The sequence below is a fragment of the Sorex araneus genome, chromosome 11 (assembly GCF_027595985.1).
Source record: "Sorex araneus isolate mSorAra2 chromosome 11, mSorAra2.pri, whole genome shotgun sequence".
Lineage (NCBI taxonomy): Eukaryota > Metazoa > Chordata > Mammalia > Eulipotyphla > Soricidae > Sorex > Sorex araneus.
In genome coordinates, this window is record NC_073312.1 from 16962578 (window position 1) to 16984518 (window position 21941).

Genomic DNA, 21941 nt, shown 5'->3' on the forward strand with positions numbered 1-21941 from the left:
CTGAAGATTCCACCCTTTCAATATTCACACACCTGGTTAGTCCCCTTCTGCTGAATCAGAATTGATCTGTGCACAACAGCATGTGACAGACTTCATGGTTATGAGGCTGTAAGACCTCATGCAAGATTAGGCTATAAAAACACTGACTTCCACCTTCGATTCCTACTGCCACTCTTCCTTATCAACTTCCCTCCCACCCATCTACTTGTTCCGGGGGATACTCAGACAGTCCTATTTTGAGGCTCATATGGCAAAGAACAGAGGCTCTCCATTTCAAGAGGCACTAAGGGGTGCCTAGGAGCAAGCGAAGGGGCTTCATTGGAAGCAGAAGTTCTGGTCCTAGTCAAATCTCAAGATGGGTGAAGGTGCAGACAGCAGCTTGGATGTAACCTCAAGAGAGATCTTGAAACCAGAACACCCAAATAAACTACTCTTAATAAAAAGTGTTTGTTCTTTTTAAGTTTGAGGATGATTATGTAGTAATAGATAAACTAGAATGATACGTTGAGCTTTACATACTTTGATTTTAGCGTTAATATGTACTTCCTCTTCAAAACAACCAAGTGCCCAAATTTTCTGGTCTCCCACATCTTTACAGCAGTAATGTACTAATTAAAAACTTGAGTAATACATCAAGTTTTAAAAGAAACACAAACACAACTACTAAAATAAATCTGCAGGGTTGGAGAACTAGTACAACGGTTAAGGTGCTTGCCTTACATGTCGCCAACCCCAGCACTATATGGTCCCCTGAGCACCACCAGGAATGAATCCTGAGCACAGAATCAGGAGTAAGCACTAGTCACCACTAGTTGTGGGCCAAAAAAATTAAAAAAAAAAACAAAAAAAACTTGTATACCAATCCAGGTTTGAGTGTTAAAAAAAAGTGATGAGAGACCATAGGTTGCTCCCTGGTCTCTCTTATCACTCACTCACTGGCTGGTTGCAAAAGATGCAGATTAGCACAAGAATTGAAGGCCCTGAAGAATGGAGCCATCCAAGGAAGAGTCTGGGTCTCAGAACAAACCCTCCCACTGCCTAAAATGAACTGCACATAGTGTAAAGTAAACCATGCATTAAATTTTGAAGATATGTATAGGCACAGAATACCCTTCATGTAACAGCTTATTTCTGGATGGCTTATAAATAGAAACAGATATAAATAAAAATAGAAAGAGAAACCTACTTATAACTGTACCAGTATTTTAAAAATATTTTACAATGATCCTGCTATATTTTTTTTTTTGGTGTTTTTGGTGGGTTGTTTTGCTTTGTTTTGTTTTGTTTTGTGGTCATACACGGTGGTGCTGAGGGGTTACTCCTGGCTCTGCATTCAGGGATCACTCCGGCAGGCTTGGGGGACTACAGAGAGTTGCTGCCAGGGATCAAACTCAGGTTGGCCACATGCAAGACAAGTGTAGTACCTACTATACTATCATTCCAGCCCCCAAGTCTGCTATTTTTAAACATTAAAAAAAATCAAACAGCTAAATACACCAAATGTACACACTACATAATATGCTACAAGAGTAATTTCTTTGAGCTCAGATTAATGTGAAATCTCCAAAAACATAATACTACAAATGAATATGCCATGGATTTTTGTTGTTTCTAGGCCATACCCAGCGCTACCCAGGAAACCATGTAGTTCTGGGGACCAAACCCAGGCCTCCTACATAGAAAGCAACTGCTCAGCCCATCTCTACCCTTAGCCAGAAATTTCTTTTTCTTCTTATTTTTGGGGTCTCCTCACCCCATGCCCCACCCCCACCCCTTGCCCATAATCTGGCTGTGCTCAGGATCCTAAGTGATCTCAGGTATCACTTAGCTCTACACTCAGCGATCCCTCCTGATGAGGTCAGGGATCCATATGTCATGCCAGGGTACAAACCCAGGTTGGCTGCATGCAAGACAAGTGTCCACTGTACTATAGTCTGGCTCCAAAGTCAGTAATTTCTTAAGATATTGAACTACATGACTAGTCACTACCTGAATATACCATAAAACTAAAACAGTGTTGGGCTGGAGCGATAGCACAACGGGTAGGGCGTTTGCCTTGCACACGGTCGACCTGGGTTCAATCCCCAGCATCCCATATGGTCCCTTGAGCACCGCCAGGAGTGATTCCTGAGTGCAGAGCCAGGAGTAACCCCTGTGCATTGCCAGGTGTGACCCAAAAAGCAAAAAAAAAAACAAAACCCAACCTAAAACAGTGTCAACGAGCAGCAGCAGCAGCTAGCAGCAGCAAGATAGCAAAGATCAAGTGATCTGGGATTGACTTGCTATATGACCTCAGGGGAAGTCCAGGAAATGTTCCATTTCCTACTGTGCAAAATGAGGAAGCTGAACTAGATGACTTCTAAGGTTCTTTCTCAATACCATTTTACTTTGTGATGCTCCTAGTACTTTAACAACTACCTACCCCTCAAAATCTATCTGCTCATTCTCAAGAGGAATACCAAAATTTAGAGGAAAAATATTATAAGTGTGTAAAAATACTGTCCAGTCACATTAATAAAAATTTACTTCATTGTGGAAGGGGAGTAAGGAAAAGCGTGTGTCTTGCATGCCTGAGGCTTCTTAGTTTGAGCGGTATGGCCCAGCGCTTGGGTTCAACAAGCTCCCCGGGCACCTTGTGTGTATAATGATGACTTACTAGTCTAAAAGGATTCAGGCTATTGAAGAGGTCTACAAGGGCAGTTTCTCTTTAGTCTGCTACTCTAACTTGGTTCGAAAGCAAGACGCATTCGGGTCATGAGCAGTTTGTTCTGGGTGTCATAATCTTTAAGCAGTATTTTTCAGAATAAAGATTATTCAATTCCCCTTTACCTGTAATTCCTTTAGACTCCTTTAAAATGTGAGATGATTTAACGGTGAGGATGTGAGTGTAATTGGAAAGAGAATATGCATAAAGAAGAGATATTAGCAGCAATAGGACACTGAGTGGACGGATTTGTTGAAGAAAGGAAACTGATAGGAGATAAGCCCAATGCTCTATAAAAGTTTAAGGTTCTAATACTGTCAAATATAGCATACTAAGGGAAAAATATTTCACATCTTAGTATGGAAGAATATCTCCCTCAATTGCATTTGGGGTTTAATGGTCTAGTCATAAATACCATTACGCATGCTGTTTTTAGTTATTCAACAAATGGCAATCCAAATTTAACCAAAACGTGGTCTTCCAAAAACAACTAAAATAAAATACTATCTCATGGTTTGGTTTGGCGGTTAATGGTTAAAAAAACTATTTTTCTGTTAAGGGCTTATACTTAAAACATTACATTTCCCGAAACCCCAAACATGGCAATTTAAGCTTCTTGAGTTTAATTTATGCACTGGTTCACAACTAGATGCCTAAATATAGTTGTATCTTCTATTACTCACAACCTGCCAGTTTTTCAAGCCAGGGATGGTTCAAGAACCACTTTTAGTTATAACATTAAAGAAAATTCTCGTCTGAAACTCTTAAGGAATTCATGGAAAGCAAAGAAATGCTTAAAATCCTTGATGTATATTCAGGATAAAGTATAAATAGTAGGCTTTGACCCTGTAATAAGTAATTTTTTTTTTTTTGCTTTTTGGGTCATACCTGGCGATGCACAGGGGTTAATCCTGGCTCTGCACTCAGGAATTACTCCTGGCGGTGCTCAGGGGACCATATGGGATGCTGGGAATCGAACCCGGGTTGGCTGCGTGCAAGGCAAATGCCCTACCCGCTGTGCTATTGCTCCAGCCCCAATAAGTAATTTTTTTAACTTAAACTTTAATCTCCAAGTTGATCATTTTAAATCACAATATCTTTAAAAATTGAAAATTTTAGTTTCTTTTAGTTCAAACAAAACAATTACAGATTTGTTTAATTGTATCCAAAAAGCATCTTTTTAACTGTCATTTGAATTTAAAGCAATTATGTTATGTCCTATTGAAAATTAATAAATTTAAATTAGAAAATAGCTTATCAAAAATCTCATCTGTCAAACAAATATAAAGCTTTCAAATATAGGGGAAATTATATGTATAGAACAGCATTAACAAGCCCCGCAAAGAAGTCAATGGTTAAAGACATTTCCTATATCAATTCATATTTCTATGTAAAAAAATTACCTTATAACACTGATTGAGAACAATATTTATAAACAAAAGCATCTTATCCCAAGCCAAGATATCTGTAACTACCAAATATAATTTTTATAAGTTTTTAAAACAATCACAAAAGCAAGATCTGGTATCTGCTAATTCATGACGTAGGGCACTCTTATCAGACAGGCTGATTTCTCTATATGAGTTGCAATATTTGAGATACACTGATTTGGCTTTGTTCTTATTTTTTTTAAAAAAATACACTCAACTCAGTACTTAGCAGCATTCTGTCTTTGTTAATGAGCATCAAACACATTTATCACTATTATTAGGTTTCTAGGCTGGAGCAATAGCACAGCGGGTAGGGCAATTGCCTTGCACACGGCCGACCTGGGTTCTATTCCTCCGTCCCTCTCGTAGAGCCAGGAAGCTACCGAGAGTATCCTGCCCGCACAGCAGAGCCTGGCAAGCTACCCGTGGCATATTCAATATGTCAAAAACAGTAACAATGAGTCTCACAATGGAGATGTTACTGGTGCTCGCTTGAGCAAATCGATGAGCAACGGGATGACAGTGAGTGACAGAGATTAGGTTTCTAGGTCAAACCCGACAGTGCACAGGCCTTTCTCCGGCTCTGTGCTCAGGTATTATTCCTGGCATGCTCAGGAGACCATATGGGGTGCCAGGGATCAAGTGCAGGTTAGCCGTGTGCAAGGCAAGCACTGCACTCACTGTACTATCTTGCTGGCCTCACACAACCACATTGAGAAGTATTTTCCCCAGGAAATCTTTTAGAACTAATGATCTATAGAACATATTGTGGGGAATGCTACTCTAGGTCATGATGTTTCTAATATGAAAATTACAATGCATTATTTTTGCCATTGGTCCCTCAGGTCTACCTCCCACCTATGATGTTTAAGTTTCTTTTTCTTTCACTCCAAATGATCTTTGATAGGACATATCTGTCTAGCTAAACAAATAGTTGAGGACCAAGATTTATTAGGTCTAATACACTTCTACTTCACTATCTTTCTTATTGAAAAAAATTAAATGAAAATTGTGATCCTATAAACTCAAAATGAAATGAAAAGCAAGTGAGTACAAAAGAGTGAACTTACTGCCCCAACTGTCATTTATAAAAATGTACAAAGTACCCTTACTATATGTATTTTAATATTATACAGGTATACATTTTAATAAAGCATAGTAGCTGAGGCTGGAGTGATAGTACAGTGGGGAGGGTGTTTGCCTTGGATGCAACAGACCTGGGTTCAATCCCTGGCATCTCACATGGTCTCCCAAGAACTGCCAGGAATAACTCTTGAGTGCAGAGCCAGGAGTAAGCCCGGAGCACTGCTGCCAAGTGTGACTCAAAAAAGCAAAAAAATTTAAAAAATTTTAAATTAAAATAAAGCATAGTAGCATTTTAAAAATTGAAATTGTTTGGAAAGTAACTGTATCACCGTAAGAACATTGTTTCTACTATGAAATCCTATTCCTCAGAAATTGACTCATCTAATTAGTACAATTAAACTGCAAGCTGGATAGATCCCCACATTTTAAATCGGCACTTGTTAAATATTCCTACACCCAGCATTTAACAAGAAACACAAACAAAGGTGCATTTTTCACTGAGAACTGAACTGTGTTAAATTTGTTAGATGAACAATCTAAACAGTAATTTCAAATTCTGTGCCTGAATTGTGCCTATATCAATCTGTATTAGTCTGCTGGCATGCAACACTGGATTAGGACAGATTGCTATCTGGTAGTTGTACCAATTCTTTATTAATTTGGCAAAAAACTGAAGACCAGTAGTCTCAAAACAATGCTAACTCAGTTTGTTACTAGTGAATTTATCAACTATTTTTGATAGCCATCCAACATGACTTTCACTTAGAGAAACATCTTGAGTATGACTGTCTACCTATACATTATCAACTTGCAAATCTAATTTTTTGAAGGGGTAAAATAATGTGTGATTAAATCAGCAATTATATCCACGCTCCCTTCATCCACAAGGTTGCCACTGTCCCTTTTTAAGGGCTAGGGATTAGAGCCAAATTAGTTCGTTTTCAATTGGTTGTTTAACTCTAATTTCCCTTAATCATAATGTGGATGTTCTTGGATACATGTTTCCCTCTAAATAAAGGTACACAATAGTTTAGGGGAAGAGTAAATAACAATATGAAAACAACAACATGTATATAGTATATGAGCATCCTTGAAGTATTTTCAAATTAATCATGATCTTATCAAGAAGGAAAGTGATAAAGACAAAGATTACTTCAGTTTCTATCATTTCCTAAGGTTACACAGAGTAATTCGTAGAACTAGGAAAACTCAATCCATACCATCTAGTTAGAAATTTGATTTTTCTTTGCATTATATCACAATTTCTTTAAAGAATACATTTTATATAGCTTTGAGTATCATAACTAAATGTTTTATTTGCACACATATGTATATGTATACATATTTGCATTTAAAACTTGGCTCAAATCTTTATGTGGTCCACCTTCAAGTCTAGTTTTACTCCTTGAACCTCACTGTCCTTCCTTTCTCCTCTTATATTTCCAAAGCCACCAACTCTTCCTTTCCAACTCAGAGTGAATGCAGCAGTGAGTAGTAAATGCAACATCCAGGCTTCAAAAGTACTTATGATTTGTGATTACATCTACTTTAATTTATGGACTAGCAAGCCAACACATGGACTATTTCCCTTTGCTCTCATTCTTAATACAATAACATGAAGGACACAGTCATTAAGAGATGACCTTGGATTATAAGAGACTTATCCAGCTCAACATGCTTATTTTATCCCATTATTTTACTTCTACCCTCCTTGTCTATAAAGCTTTCCTTATATGGCCTGTCTGTGCAGTTGAGGATTTGATATTCTGGCTTTTAGAGGAGAACTTCTTATATTTCTTTTTCCTGAAGTCATCTGAAATATTCTGCTGATTTTCAAGATGGGAACGATGTTATTTCACAGAAGGTTTTAAATCTCTTCACTTTTGGGGGCTAGAACAATAGCACAGTGGGTAGGGTGTTTGCCTTGCACGAAGCCGACCCGGGTTCGATTCCCAGCATCCCATATGGTCCCCTGAGTGCCGCCAGGAGTAATTCCTGAGTAGTATAGAGCCAGGAATAACACCTGAGCATCACCAGGTATGACCCAAAAAGAAAAAAAAAAACATCTCTTCGCTTTGTCTGGGCCACTTACTACAAGAGAGGAGAGTAGTTTGGAGTAAGGGATTCTGAAGCTAACTACTGAGACAAAGAAAAACAATTCAAGGATCTGTACACACAATTTGGCAGGAGTCCCATACATATACAACTCTCTTCTTTATGTTTAAAGACACACAATTAATGGAAAATACAATACGTACAGCAGATCAGAACAATCTCTCTAAATTCAAACAGACGTGGATGAGACTCCTGATTCTGCCACTTACAGGTTGACCCAGAGCAAAATGACAGGTTTCTCAATCTCTTCTTTTTTATTTCAATCTTGCAAAACTGGGATAATTCAAGATTTTATGTAAAGTGTACCTAGCACAGTATCTGATAAATGGCTAGTGACCAACAAATAATAGCTATAAATTATTATTATTATGTTTTGAATCACCTGTCTTCAAGAAGAAGCTGGTCAAGAACTAAAAATCAACAGTTGTGGTAAGTAGAACACAGTAACTTTTAATACTTTATGAACAGGTGAAGTTTGAGAAGCAAGGTAGTGACTGCCCTCAAAATAGCACTTTATCACACTGGCCCAGCCAAGTCAGCTGAAATAGCTGTAGTGAAAGCAACTGAGGGAAACATTACACTGAACCACTGCAAATCCCCAACCCTAAAAACAACATAAACTCTTGCTTTATAACATCAGTATCCAAGAGCTACTAGGAAATTCAAAACCATTCATGGCTGACATAAACCACACATTAAAAAAAAAAAAAGTAAAAGAAGGCGTGTAGAGAGTTAACAGTTGCTTTGCATGCAGCTGACCCAGTTCAATCCTTGGCACCCCATATGATACCCCTTCCCTGAGTGCAGAACTAAAAGTCCTCAGTACTGCTGGGTGTGGCCCAAAAACCAACCAAGCAATCAAACAAGGCGAAAATATTGAAAAACTGATTTTAATATTTTATTTAACTCAATATAAAAAATATTTCCAAAAGTAATGAATATTCAAAAGTTGAATAATTTAGAGCCAAAGAGCTAGACAGTACGGTGGTTAAAGAGTTTGCCTTGCATCCTGTCAATCCAGATTAGAATCACTGGCACCACATATGTCCCAAATACCACCGGGGGTCACTCTTGAGCAAAGAGACAAAATAGCCTCTTAGGCCCACTGGGTGTGGTTCAACAGATCAATTAAGTTATGTTAGTATTTTCTCTTATACTAAACAGCAAGTTCTATAGTTTAGACCAGCATTTCTCAATAAGGGCCGCATGGCTTTCTGTGCCTCCCTAGGATATTTCAAGGGGACCAAAAGTGGAAATCGAGTAAATGGTGGTGCAGGAAACAGCAAAAGACTAGGTGGCCAATTGATAGGAATGGGGGCTCACAGGAAGGAAGCAAGGTGAGATGACCACAGTAAGAAAAAGGTAGGGAAACGCTGATATATAGAGGGTACCTCAATTATGTAAGCCTACATTTTTTGTTTTAATTTTGATATTTTTTGGGGGGAGGGCCCAGGACTTATTCTTTGTAGTGCTCAGGAAATATACCTACATTCTGAATGATCAACAGCTTCTTTGTAGTGAAAGGCTACCACATTGGACTAGTGAGGTTCTAGAATTCTGGCATCACGTCTAGGTCCAGTACAAAGAATCTAACCTAAAACTTATTATTACTTTATCTTCAGGTTTTTAATAAAATCTACTCAAAGATTTCACTTATAAAAAAAATACTAAGGTTGGAGAGACAATAACAAGAGTTAAGGTGATAGCCTAGGACACAGCCAACCTCAGTTCAATCCCTGCCACCACATATGATCCAATACCAAAGCACAACCAGAAGCCCTGAGCATTGCTGGATGTGGCCCCCAAACAACACAAAACAAAATAAAATCTAAACATTTGGGAACATAGTGAATTAATCAGCTAGCATCTAAAAGTGATTATCTGTGATGGGTCAGCCACCAGGGAGGTAAGAGTAAGAAACTGAAGAGGTGCTGAAAGGAAATCTTTTGGAAATCAAAAACACATTTCGTATAGTTTATTGGTTAGTCTGGAATCTAGAACCTAGTTTAGGCCTGTATGGAATCACGTAAGTCTAAACAAATTTTTAAAAATTCTTTATGATTTATCATGACTAAAAGTTTGAACTGTATACTTATTGATGTTTTGGGGACACACCCAGCCACCAATGTTCCAGTGTAACTTCTGTCTCTGTGCTCAGGGGGCCCATGCAATACAGGGGATCAAATCCAGGCTCCTTCATGCAAAGCATGTACTCAATGGAGCTCTCTCTCCAGCCTCATAGACTCACTTTATAAACATATATACTTTGGGCCTCATAAACATTTCTTGGGCAAAAAGCAGCCATGAGTGGAAAAACATTAAGAAGTTCTGGTCTAGTAGACCCATCTACTTAAACTCATTTCGAATTTTCTCTAGCTTTCCATGTTCTCGATTACTAAATAAGATACCTGTATATGTAAAAGTTCACAATATGAAATACTGTTATGACAAATATACTAGCAACAGCTGTTTAGAGTTGTGAGAAACTGGTAGAGGAATGCCAATCACATCAATCAACACTATTTCTTTATTGCTCAGCTCCTTCAATCAGGTCAGTGCCTCCAAAATTCCACAAAGCTATAAGAAGTTTTAATATGTAACATCTCTACAAGGGGTCACTAGAATAAAGTAAAAGTCTTGGCAATTTAAATAACCTTAGGTGTCTTGATAAACCACGCAGCTGGACAATTACACTTTTGGTAATGTTTAGCTCGTTAAAGTTCAACTATAAGTATAAACAATTTTCAATCAGGTAAGAAAAATCTGAATCATATGGTTTGCTTTTTTCAAGTTCAAAAAATAGTTTCAAAGTAGTAAAGTGCAAACAGATGCTGTTGGCAAAGAACCACACTTTCAAATGTGATCAATTTCCAAGAACATTACCACAGATGTGGCCCACACATTGGGTGAACACAAATTTTTGAAAAGTTCCTACCTAATCTAATCATCTGTTCGGAATTCTCTTGGTTTCTCATATTTCAATAATGTTTTAAATTTTCAAATGAATTTCTCAAAATGTACTGACAATCAGAAATACACACATGACTAAAACACCCTCTGCCTAAATAAATTTAGTATATGTCATATAATTAATGGCATAGAAAGTTCCCAATACCTGAACAAAAATAATAGGTTATTTGCATTATACTGAAAAGCTTAGCTATTAAGCAGCAATTTTTCTGCCATTTAAAGTTTTCCTTAGTTTTAATTACTTACACAAGCTTAAAGTCGTAAATGAGCATTTAGTGTAGTCTTCCAATGTAGAATCAAAATGCTCATTTTTAATTTTTTTTTTTATTTTTGAGTCACATCCAGTGATGCTTCTGGCTCTGTTCAGGAATCACTCCTGGTGAACTCGGAGGACCACGTAGGATACTGGAGATCAAACCCAGGCTGATCACATGCAAGGCAAATGCTCTACTCTCCCACTGTTCTATTGCTCTGGCCCAGAATCAAAATGTTTAAATTCCAATTTCAATAAACATGTGATGAAACTATCAGAAAAATCGAAAATTATGCATTTACATCACTTCTAAAATGAAAAGAACTATCATAAAAAAGAAATTCATTTTTTCTCGGTAAGTGAAACAAAATGAGAAACATTTGTGATGTTTTTTCTGGTAATTAATGGAATGAGCATACTGAAATAAAACTATCAAGATTTATATCTTACTATTTTTCATATACTGAATTAAAAATCTCAGTAACTCACAATGTATAGGGACTGGCTTGTTCTGGACAAATAATGAATCCTAGTAATTTAGAAAACAAGCTATGCTTCTTTAATATATCCCAACATTATTTTAGGTATGTATCCTTTCTCTACCCTTCTGAAAAGGATTGAGAAATAGGAAATGTAAGTAATCACCAACAATTCACTGAGCATCTATATGTACCACATACATGACTTTACAGAACTGAATCTCCTTTAATCTTATAGTAATTTAAGATACCTATTTTTAATCCAATCCAACATATGAACAAAGTAAAAAGGCTCAGAGGAGGTAAACAACCTACTCAAGGTCAGCAGGATTCTAAAATCGGAGATAAAACCTTTCCCATCTGTACCAAATACGACTCTTTTCTAGCCCAATTCTCTTCTCTCAAACACAAATGAATTAAGGTGTCCTCAAAGTTCTCATTCAGTAAAATTTATGTTTCTTTAGCATTACTAGTTTTTGGTTATCACATTGTAAAGTAAAAAAAAAATCAAACTAGCATTTGTGAGAAAAACTGTTCAACTTTTCATCTCTCTGAAGTGATTCATTCTCCACATAGAAACTCATATTTCTTTTTTTTTTCTTTTTGGGGGTCACACCCGGCGATGCTCAGTGATTACTCCTGGCTCTGCACTCCTGGCGGTGCTCGGGGGACCATATGGGATGCTGGGAATCAAACCCGGGTCGGCCGCGTACAAGGCAAACGCCCTACCCACTGTGCTATCGCTCCAGCCCCTAGAAATTCATATTTCTATTATAGAAGAATATACAAAGAGATGTGAAAACTTTCATCATCCCAAATCAACTTCCAGGAGAAGAATCCTCAACACTGATGTAGAACAAAGCTAAAGTTGTTCTAGGGCTGTGCTGACTAATTTTGAAGAGTGGTAGCCAGCTGCCATATGAGATCCTTAAGTACTTGAAATATAGCTAATCTGAAGTGTACTGTAGTATAAAATACACAAATGATTTCAAATATTTGATATCTTCAAATGAGTAAAATAGTTCTTTACAATTTTGTATCAGACCAGAGAGATTGTAGACGAGGTATGGTATTTGACTTATTATGGCTGCAACCCAGTTCGATCCCCTGCACCACATATGGTCCCCGATTACTGCCAGGGGTCACTCCTGAGCAAGAGCCAGGAAGAGTTCCTGAGCTGTCAAACCTGGCCCCTCCTCCTAAATTTATATCAACTATATGTTAAAAGAAAATTCAATTATATTGGGTTAGGTAAAATAAAATATATATATATTTCAGACCTTTATTTTTTATTGTACCTGCTAGGAAATTTTCTTTTAGGGGTGGGACAGAGAAAGGTTAACCAGGCAACGCTTGAGAGAGGTCCAGGGGCCCCACTGGTAATTTTCAACCAGCCCATGGTTCAGTGCAAGGGTCTGAGGATGGGGTGTTGCTAGGGTCCTACAGAGCCAATGATAACTTAGGACATCACACCACTGCTGTGAGTGGTGGGAGTGTATCCCAGGCTTACACTATGGGGATTCTCAAGTGACCATTTGGTGTCAGAGATCAAACTAGGGTCTGCTGCATCAAAGCAAATACCTTAACCCTAGTACTGTCGCTCCACCTGCTTTGAATTTACACCTTGTACTTTTTCTCTGCTCTTGGCCTGTCTTCTAGGAACAGGAACAACAGTAATGAGGGAGTTTATACAAAACTTCCTATCAAACCATGCAGTTTGTTGTTACCTACCCCATCTGAACAAAGACCTATCCCTGAACAAGACCCAATCCTTCTCATTAAAACTCCTAACAGAAAGTTCAGCAAGGCTATGAAAAGAACACTTAGGAGAAAACCATTTAAATAACTGTGCTGATCAGAAGCGATAAATAAGTATCAATTCTCAAATAAGCTCCTTCCCACCCCCAAATCATAAATGCCATCTATTCAACTTCTGTTCTCATATACTTCTATGAACATATTCTATGTGTACTGCTTACGAACTATGCAAGATAGAGGCTGGAAAGATAACATGGGGATTAAGATGCATGTCATGCTGACGGACGAACCAAGCAGGGTGGACTGGCACTGCAGTACAGGTACCGGTTCCCCCTCATGTTCAATTTCCAGGCCAGAAAACCAAGAATCTGTGAAAGGGGCCCGTGGGTCTCCCAAGCGTCACTTGGGTGGCACCCTTCCCCACAAGTCAATAAATAAACTAGAAGAAATATTGTGGACATCTCATGAAAACTGATTTTAAAAATGAGATTTTGGGGCTGGAGCAATAGCACAGTGGAGAGGGCATTTGCCTTGCACGCGGCCGACCCGGGTTCAATTCCCAGCATCCCATAGGGTCCCCTGAGCACTGCCAGGAGTAATTCCTGAGTACAAAGCCAGGAGCAACCCCTGTGCATCGCCGGGTATGACCCAAAAAGCAAAAAAAAAAAAAAAAAAGAGATTTTAAATACAACTATTTTATCACTATGAAATATTGTTAGCTCCTCACAAGAAGTTGAGATAAGCTTAACACTGAATTCAAAGTTCTTCAGTAAGACCTAGTGTCTATGCACATTAAAATTAAAATATTAAAAAGTATCTTCAATATTCAAGTAAAATTTGAAGTAATTTTATTTTTTAATGACAACATTATGTAATAATCTTTTTAGTTGCTAAGAAAGATGTATTGTCCAAGGTCTTATTTTGAATAGAGCAGGCAATCTTGAACATTGCCTTCTACAAACTGTTTGCTGTCCTGAAACCAAATGCCATAACAAAACATGGGAAAACAATAATGTATCTGATAATTCCAAGATCGTTGGAATGATTCAAGATACTGAAAATGCATTATTGGTGACAATAAATCTTACTGATAAATGAGTTCAATCTCAAAATGAGATTAAAATACTAACATTTGTAATATGACAGATTTCTTACTTTAGTGTGCCTTATGTAATGGCCCATTTAGTTAAAAATAATGGAAAATTGGGGTCATAAGTACTGTAATTTATTTTACTCAAACAAATGACCTAAAACTTTTCTTTTCATTGGAGGGTACAACTGTTTCTTATTTAAACATGTTCTTTTCCAAAAGGAAAAAAAAAAAAGACCGAAGGCAGTCAAGTACATCTAGTTTAAATTTTCAATATAATGTTCTTAAACATGTCAAAAACATTTAAAATGTACATGACTTGCTTCAGTGGTGAATATGCTAAATCTAGATTGATATACACAGAGGGTCAGTACAGTTTTTTGCCAAGATAACAAGAAAGTTCATGGTAACCCAGATTTTTTTTTTTTTTAACAAAACAACTCCTTCACAGACTCCCAACTCCTTCACAAACTCCCGAAGTCAATAAAAGGTTTTTTAAAAAACAAATTAAAATGAGGACAATACCAAATATTTCTTGAAAAGCAGTTTCAAATCCCTATTACCCTGCTCTAGGAGTAGTCAAGTCAAATTCTGGTGAACTTCCTTACCTTGGAATGGTATGAATGGGCTAAGAGGATTACCAGTGTGATAAAGTAGGAAAAACTGAGACAGTTTCACAGATCCATAAGTGACCTAGAACCTTGAACATGTTACTTCACTCAACAAGACCAGTCCTTCATCTCAAACAAGGTGAAGGCTCCCAAAGTTCAATGAGTCTGGATCAGTTATCTTCAAATACTGGCCCATGGACCAGTGCCTGATGTCAAGTGTATGAAGGTTGTAAAACACTGGTGTTCTGCCTTGGACATAACTGCCAATCAACATTAAGCAGGACAAGTGTCATTCAGCAGGTATAAAGGGTTGAAGATTACTGATCTAGACTGCATTCCATCTTTATTCTCATTTGCCTCCATAAACTTTAAAGTTTTACAGAGAATTCCTATTTCCACTCATACAATAAAAAGCCAATATGATTCATACTAAGTCAGATTTTCAGCAACTTGTAAATACAGGAATCTCTACTCTTATTACTAGGGAAATTTTTCTTTACAGTGTCCCACTTCTCCCATAATTATAGAACTTCCTTTTCAACCTCCCAATATAAATTTTCACAACCAAGGGGTGGGGTTCCACCCAACTTTAATGAAGCAATATCCTTCACTTTAAAATATGGGTGAAAGCCCTTGGGCTGTACTTGTCTCGCATGTGTGAGGCTCTGAATTTGGTCCTCTACAGCACAAAACAAAATAACATATTAACTCCTCACTCCTCCACAGCCCCGAGGAGCTAACAAATAGGTAACTAAACAGGGACCAAAGGCGACAGGTTCTATGTCTATTTCAACTCCAGGGCAAGAATGCTAATCATAACCTTTGTTGCATAATACAGATCTGAACAAAGTTTCAATTAAAATTTTGATTAGGTACAGGAAAGAGACTATCATATGAAATTTTGATTTTAAAAATATTTTTTGATACACAAATATAGATGGAAGAACATAAAGTTTATGGGCATATAGTATCAGTGCTAAAAGATGAAGAGAGTTCCAAGAGATGGATGGCAGAAATAGTTACTCATTTTTTTTTTTCTTTTTGGGTCACACCTGGCAATGCACAGGGGTTACTCCTGGCTCTGCACTCAGGAATTACCCCTGGCTGTGCTCAGGGGACCATATGGGATGCTGGGATTCGAACCCGGGTCGACCGCGTGCAGGGCAAACGCCCTACCCGCTGTGCTATCGCTCCAGCCCCAGTTACTCATTATTATGAATATATTTAGTTACTAGTACACTGTAGCAGGTTTAATCCCCTGTATTTCATATGATTCCCCCATACTGCCAGTACTGATTCCTTAACACAGAATCAGGAATAAACCGTGAACACTATTGGATGTGGCCCCAAAACCAAAAAAAGGTTTAAATGATAAACTTTTTTTTGCTGAATCCTTACTTCTCAATTAATCCTAAATGAGAATTAATCCTAATTCAGAATTAATGCTCAGGGGCTGGAGCGACAGCACAGCGACTAGGGCATTTGTCTTGCACAAGGCCGACCCGGTTTGATTCCCAGCATCCCATGTGGTCCCCTGAGCACCGCCAGGAGTTATTCCTGAGTGCAGAGCCAGGAGTGACCCCTGTGCATCGCCGGGTGTGACCCAAAAAGAAAAAAAAAAAAGAATTAATGCTCAAAGAAAGATGAACAGAATTATAATATATTTTGTTGTTTTTGATCACACCCAGTTGTACTCAAGGCTTATTCCTGGCTCAGTGCTCAAAGATCGCTAATAGTGGTGCTCAAGGAATTATCTGGGGTGCTGGGGATCGAACTTGGGTTGGTTACACACAATGTAAGCACCATATGTGCTGTACTATCTTTTTATTTATTTATTTATTTATTTATTTATTTTATTATTATTATTATTTTAGTTTTTGGGTCACACCCGGTGATGCACAGGGGTTACTCCTGGCTTATGCACTCAGGAATTACTCCCGGCGGTGCTCGGGGGACCATATGGGATGCTGGCAATCGAACCCGGGTCGGCCGCATGCAAGGCAAACGCCCTACACGCTGTGCTATCGCTCCAGCCCCTATACTATCTTTTTAGTCCGTATATATTTATTAATATATACATGTATATTTTTTAAGAATTTCCTAGACCAGAGAGAGAGAGTATACAGGGGTTAAGGTGCTTGCCTCACATGTGACCAGCTTCAGTTCGATTCCAGAATCGCATGGTGTCCCAAGCCACAAAAGTGACTCTCAAGCACAAAGCCAGGAGTAGGCCCTCAGGAATGCCAGGTGTGCACAAACCTCTCAGCACCTAACAAGCATTCCTTTAAAAAAATTCCCCGTAAGACTATTTTACTTTTTAGTATGTAGGTAGGTAGTAATGACATTCAACTAAACATCACTCATGGGAAGGTTGGAGTAATAGGTTAAGTGGCAGAACATATACATGTGCAAAACTCGAGTTCAATCATTATCACTGTATGGCCTCACTGAGCACTGTTTTCAGTTTCTGTGGTCCCTGAAAACAGCTGGATATACCCAAGAAATCCCCTCCCTCAGGCCCCACTACAAATTTTTTTTTTTTAAGTGAAAGGGAAAGAAAAAGGAAACCAAGTCTGGTACCAATAATTACAGAGTTAGATAATTACAAGGTTTAAGAAGACAATCTTATGACTTGGTGGATGGACTAAGCTAGAGCCTACAAAATAATAACAAGTACTAAAAACTAAAAATCTCATATTTTAAAATTTTTTTTTTTGGTTTGGATCCACACCCAGTGGTGCTTCTGGCAGTGCTCAGGGGATCATGTGGTACCTGGGATAAAGCCTGGCTTTTCCTGCATACAAAACATGCACTCAGCCCACTGAGCTATAAACGTGTCCTAAAAGTAAAGTTATAACTGACACAATGGAATCAATGCACAGCAAAGACTGGCCATTCATTCCTGAACCTTTCTTTGCCCTCCTTCAAAGAGCATGTTTTTCTATGGGAGAACCCAACTGGAATTTGCTTTGTTAGCTAGTGTCCTCTAATAAGGTATCTATCACTGTGTAGCATAAAATATGAATAAAAAAAGATTACTATTATCACCTCCCTCCTTCCATACTTCTGCCCTAAACAGAAGAGAAGATACAAAAGAATACTCTTTAATAATTAAAAAAAATAGAGATAATGGAACTGGAAACCACACCTAGAAGAACAGGGCTATTTCCTCCAGGTTATTCCAATATTTCCTATGCACCAATTTATCCCCCACAAGTAGGCAGGCAGAGGCTTGATTCAGGAATTTTAAAGTAAACAATAAAATATATCTCAGGCACTGAACTGCATGCAAAGTATCCTTCCCATGCAGGAGGTCCTGCTTCAACCACCCAAAACAAACAAAAATCTTAAAAAACGTTCAAGAAAGTAGACAAGAGTGGTTTGAAAATGGGATAACAACTTCTTTTGATACTTGCTTGATACTGTAATGCCCAATACCTTCAATTCTTTTCTTTTTTAAAAAATTATTCTACTACAAAAGCTTAAAATAAAAAAACAGAAACAGCATAGAAAGGGAGTTTCATTTGGGAACAAAAAGACTATTCTTATGCCAAAACGATGACTATTCAACCACTTCCAAATGCACAACTGAGAATAAATCCAGATAAAACTGGGCAATAGTTGATGTAGTAAAAATGAAAGAAAATTAAGTCATGCTTCTAAAGTCTTTTACATATGGTAAGAAAGAAACTTCAAGATTTGATAACTCTACCTAATTTCAAGTTGTACAGGTAATCTTACTTGTCATTAATCAGAATATTGGAAATGGAATAAAATACAACATTTGAATCTCTAGCCCTGGTAATAAAATGTTCCTTCAACCTTTGCATTTCTCTGTTGAGCAAGTTGTACAGATTCTTTGCCTCAAAAATAACCCTTTCCTCCCTCAAAGCCGCAACTGCTTTAGTCATTTTCTTATCACTAAATGCCTAACTTGTCTCTCTGCCAACACTCTCTCCATCACAGCATTCTTCACACCACCAGATCTCAGACCCATCTGATTACACCTCTCATGATCTAAAGTAACTGTCAGAATAAAATCTAAATTTCTTAAAATAGCACCCAATGACTTTATGATCTGGTGCTCTCTACTTACCTCTCCCGCCTCCTCTACTGCCTCCTCTCTATCCCTGACCACAGCCTTTGCATATTCTACTTATCTTGGCTTACAATTCACTCTCCACTCCAATATTTGAAAAATCCTCCAATGCTAACTCAAATGCCATTGTCCTCCATAAATTGCTTCTCCACTGTGAGATAAACTTCTTTGCCCACCTGCACTCCCTTAAATATTTTAGAAGTAAGGTCCACTCTGAGCTATTTTAGTTGTTCTTCTGTACACACACATACCACACACACACACACACACACATACATTCCCCCAGCACCTTTTTAACTGAAGTATGCATCTGTCATAAAATTCACTTTTTAAATTTTACTCACTTACTTTGTGGCTCTGGAGCTCCATCTGGCCATGCTCAGGGTTTACTCCTAGTTCTGTGCTCATGGATTAGTTTTAGTGGTGCTCTGGGGACCATATGCAGTGCTGGGGATCAAATGTGGTCAGCTGTGTGTGTATGCCTTAAAACCCTATACTAGATCTCTGACACCAAAGTGCACCTTTTTCAAACAGTACACTTTAGAGTTTATCAGTATATTTGCAATATTATGCAATCAGAACTATTTCTAAAACCTTTTTATCACCCCTAAGGGAACCCCAATACCCATTAAACACTCAATCCCTATTTCCCCTCTCCCAGTTCTTGGCAACCACTACTCACTCTATTTTAAATCTCTATGGATATATCTATGTACATTTCATAGAAATGGAACAATACAATATGTGCCCGTTTGTGTTTGGCTAAGCACAAAATTTTCAAGGTTTACCCATGTTGTAAAACCTTATTTCATTACTCCATTTTATGATTGAATAATATTCCATGTACAAGCATACCACATGTATCAACTGATACACAGAAGAAAAAACAGCCACAATGCTTATTATAAATAATATAGCTATAAATATTAAGTTCTTTGTGTGAACATATTTTCAAATATTTTTAATATATACCTGAGTACAATTTGCTGGATAATAACAGGAACTAAATATACTATTTCTAACCATTAAACTTTTAAAAGTTGAAACGATAAAAACTTTTTGAGAAACATCCAAACTCTTCACAGACACTTTTTTGTTGTAGTTTGTTTTTGAGCCACAGCTGGTGGTACTCAGGGCTTACTCCTGGCTCTGTGCTCAGAGATGACTACAAGTGGGGCTTGAGGACCATATGGGATGCTGGGAATCAAATCTGGGTCAGCCATGTGCAAAGCAAATGTTCTACCTGCTATACTATCTCTCCAACCTCTTTAAATGGTGGGAACAAAACTATTATTATCTTCACACTTTGATAAAAAAACAACAACAGTATTTTATCAAATTCTATCTCTAGAAAAAAAAATTTTTTTCTTTGGACCAAATGTCCTTATAAGTAACATGAAAGGTTTTACAAGATAGATGAAACATCTTCAACACATAGATAACAATACATCAAATCCTTACCATATGGAGATTATCCTAGTTTTCAAAGGGACTAAAAATACAAATATTAAAAAATGAAACAGGAAACTAAGTTTTTATATTTATACAGTTGATGAATAATCATGCCCTCATACTCATTCACAACAGCTTCCTGCTCAACATCTCCAAGAACCAAGTGAACATTTCAAACCTAGTGTCTTTCTTTCAACCCCTCTTCTTTCCCACCTCAGAATCTGTTTCCCTGAAAACATTTGCCTAGGCCCCAAAACTCAAATTTTGAGTTTTCCAAATAGTTGTATAATACACCAGTCATCACTACCTCTACCAGATACATTACTTCTCAACAAGATTACTGCACTACTGTGGTATCAAGTCAAAATAAAGATCCAAAATAATCCTTTAAAACATATAACAGATCACCTCCCACCTCTATTCAAAGTCATCCTTTGGCTTCCCAACAACTACTGTTCAGTTTCAGCCACATCAATCCATGGGTCTCACATTCTTTGAGCCTGTTTAGCTGTCCGTGCCTTGATACCATACATGTGAGCCTTTATAATTCTTTAAGACTTGCTCACAGGTCACTTTCTCACCTGGACACTCTATTCATATCTGCCTTGCTTATACTCTTTATCTTCATTGTCTTCCCTATATTCTCCTTAGTTTACTTCAACATGACATATAATTTACTTTAAGATTGGAATTGGAATCATACAGGGGTTGGAATCATAGCCGAATGAAATCATAGCCTTCCCCAAAAAAACAATATAACGCCACTAGAACAAGAGCTTCACTAATTATTAGTTTCACTTACTGCTGAACTCTGAAAAGGATATAGTACATAAAAGGTGTCTGAAAAATATTTGTAGATGAATAAATAAAAGAAAGCAGAAGGTAAATCAGTAAAGGTCTATCTAGGATAAACAGAGGTCCGAGAGAGATTTTTTACTAATACACTAAATAAAGTTGTTTCTACAGTTTGCTTTAAGAAAGACTACTGAAAATCAACAAAATGAAAAAAAAAAAAAAGACTACTGACAAGCCTCACTTCATTATTTTGTTTGTGTGTGGATCTGCCAACCCACACGCCACAGCCCCAACCATGTAAATGGCCCAGATTAACAGCTTCTTGGAAGAGATACAAGCCAAGCCAATAAAACTCATAGACACATGGGTCTTGCAGCTGAAAGCTCTGGGGCACTCTTGGGAAGAAACAGGCCAGGTTCCCACAGCTGCTGCCATACAAACTGCCCACCTTCAGTGCTTCACAACTGATCTCTGAATAGACACCAAGCTGATTAAAACTCCAGGTACATAGATCCTGGAGCGCTTGGCTACGTATATGGCCACATGACACCTCCAAATTCTTCAATACTGACAGCCCAGTAGAAGCAGAACAAATTAGACGGGAAAGAAGAATAGATGCCAACTAAGCTCAATACACAACAACACAGAAGGCTAAACTAGCAACAAACAGCTCAATAAACCCCCAGACAATGCTTTTTACAACTCCATTGTGAGATACAACAATTTTCACAAACTTTCTTTTACTGAACTATTTCTGATAATTCCACTTACCATTTCACTGTAACAAGCAATCTAAAATAAATTATTTTATGTCTGCCAAGAGGGTAGACTTGGGGGTGGTGGTAAACTACGGAAAATGGTGAAAATGGTGGAGGGAAGATTGCACTGGTGGTGGGACTGCTGTTGGAACACTGAAGAATTGTATTATGAACAATTTGCAAATCAAGATTAAGTTTAAACAAAGTTTAAAAAAAATATTTTTTTTTAAAAAAAGGATCTATCTATATTGTCCACTGGAAATGGGTATGAAGAACTGAAATAGAGTCTGTTTGAAAGTTGACAAGTTTCTGGAGCAGAAGCAGAGGTTCCTAAACTAATT

At 37.7% G+C, this 21941-nt stretch overlaps 1 protein-coding gene across 4 annotated transcripts in view; it reads right to left on the minus strand.

The window, feature by feature from the left end:
• Positions 1–21941, minus strand: part of ADD3 (adducin 3) — a 142487-nt gene that overhangs the window by 107661 nt on the left and 12885 nt on the right. The gene's annotated exons all lie outside the window — the stretch shown is intronic.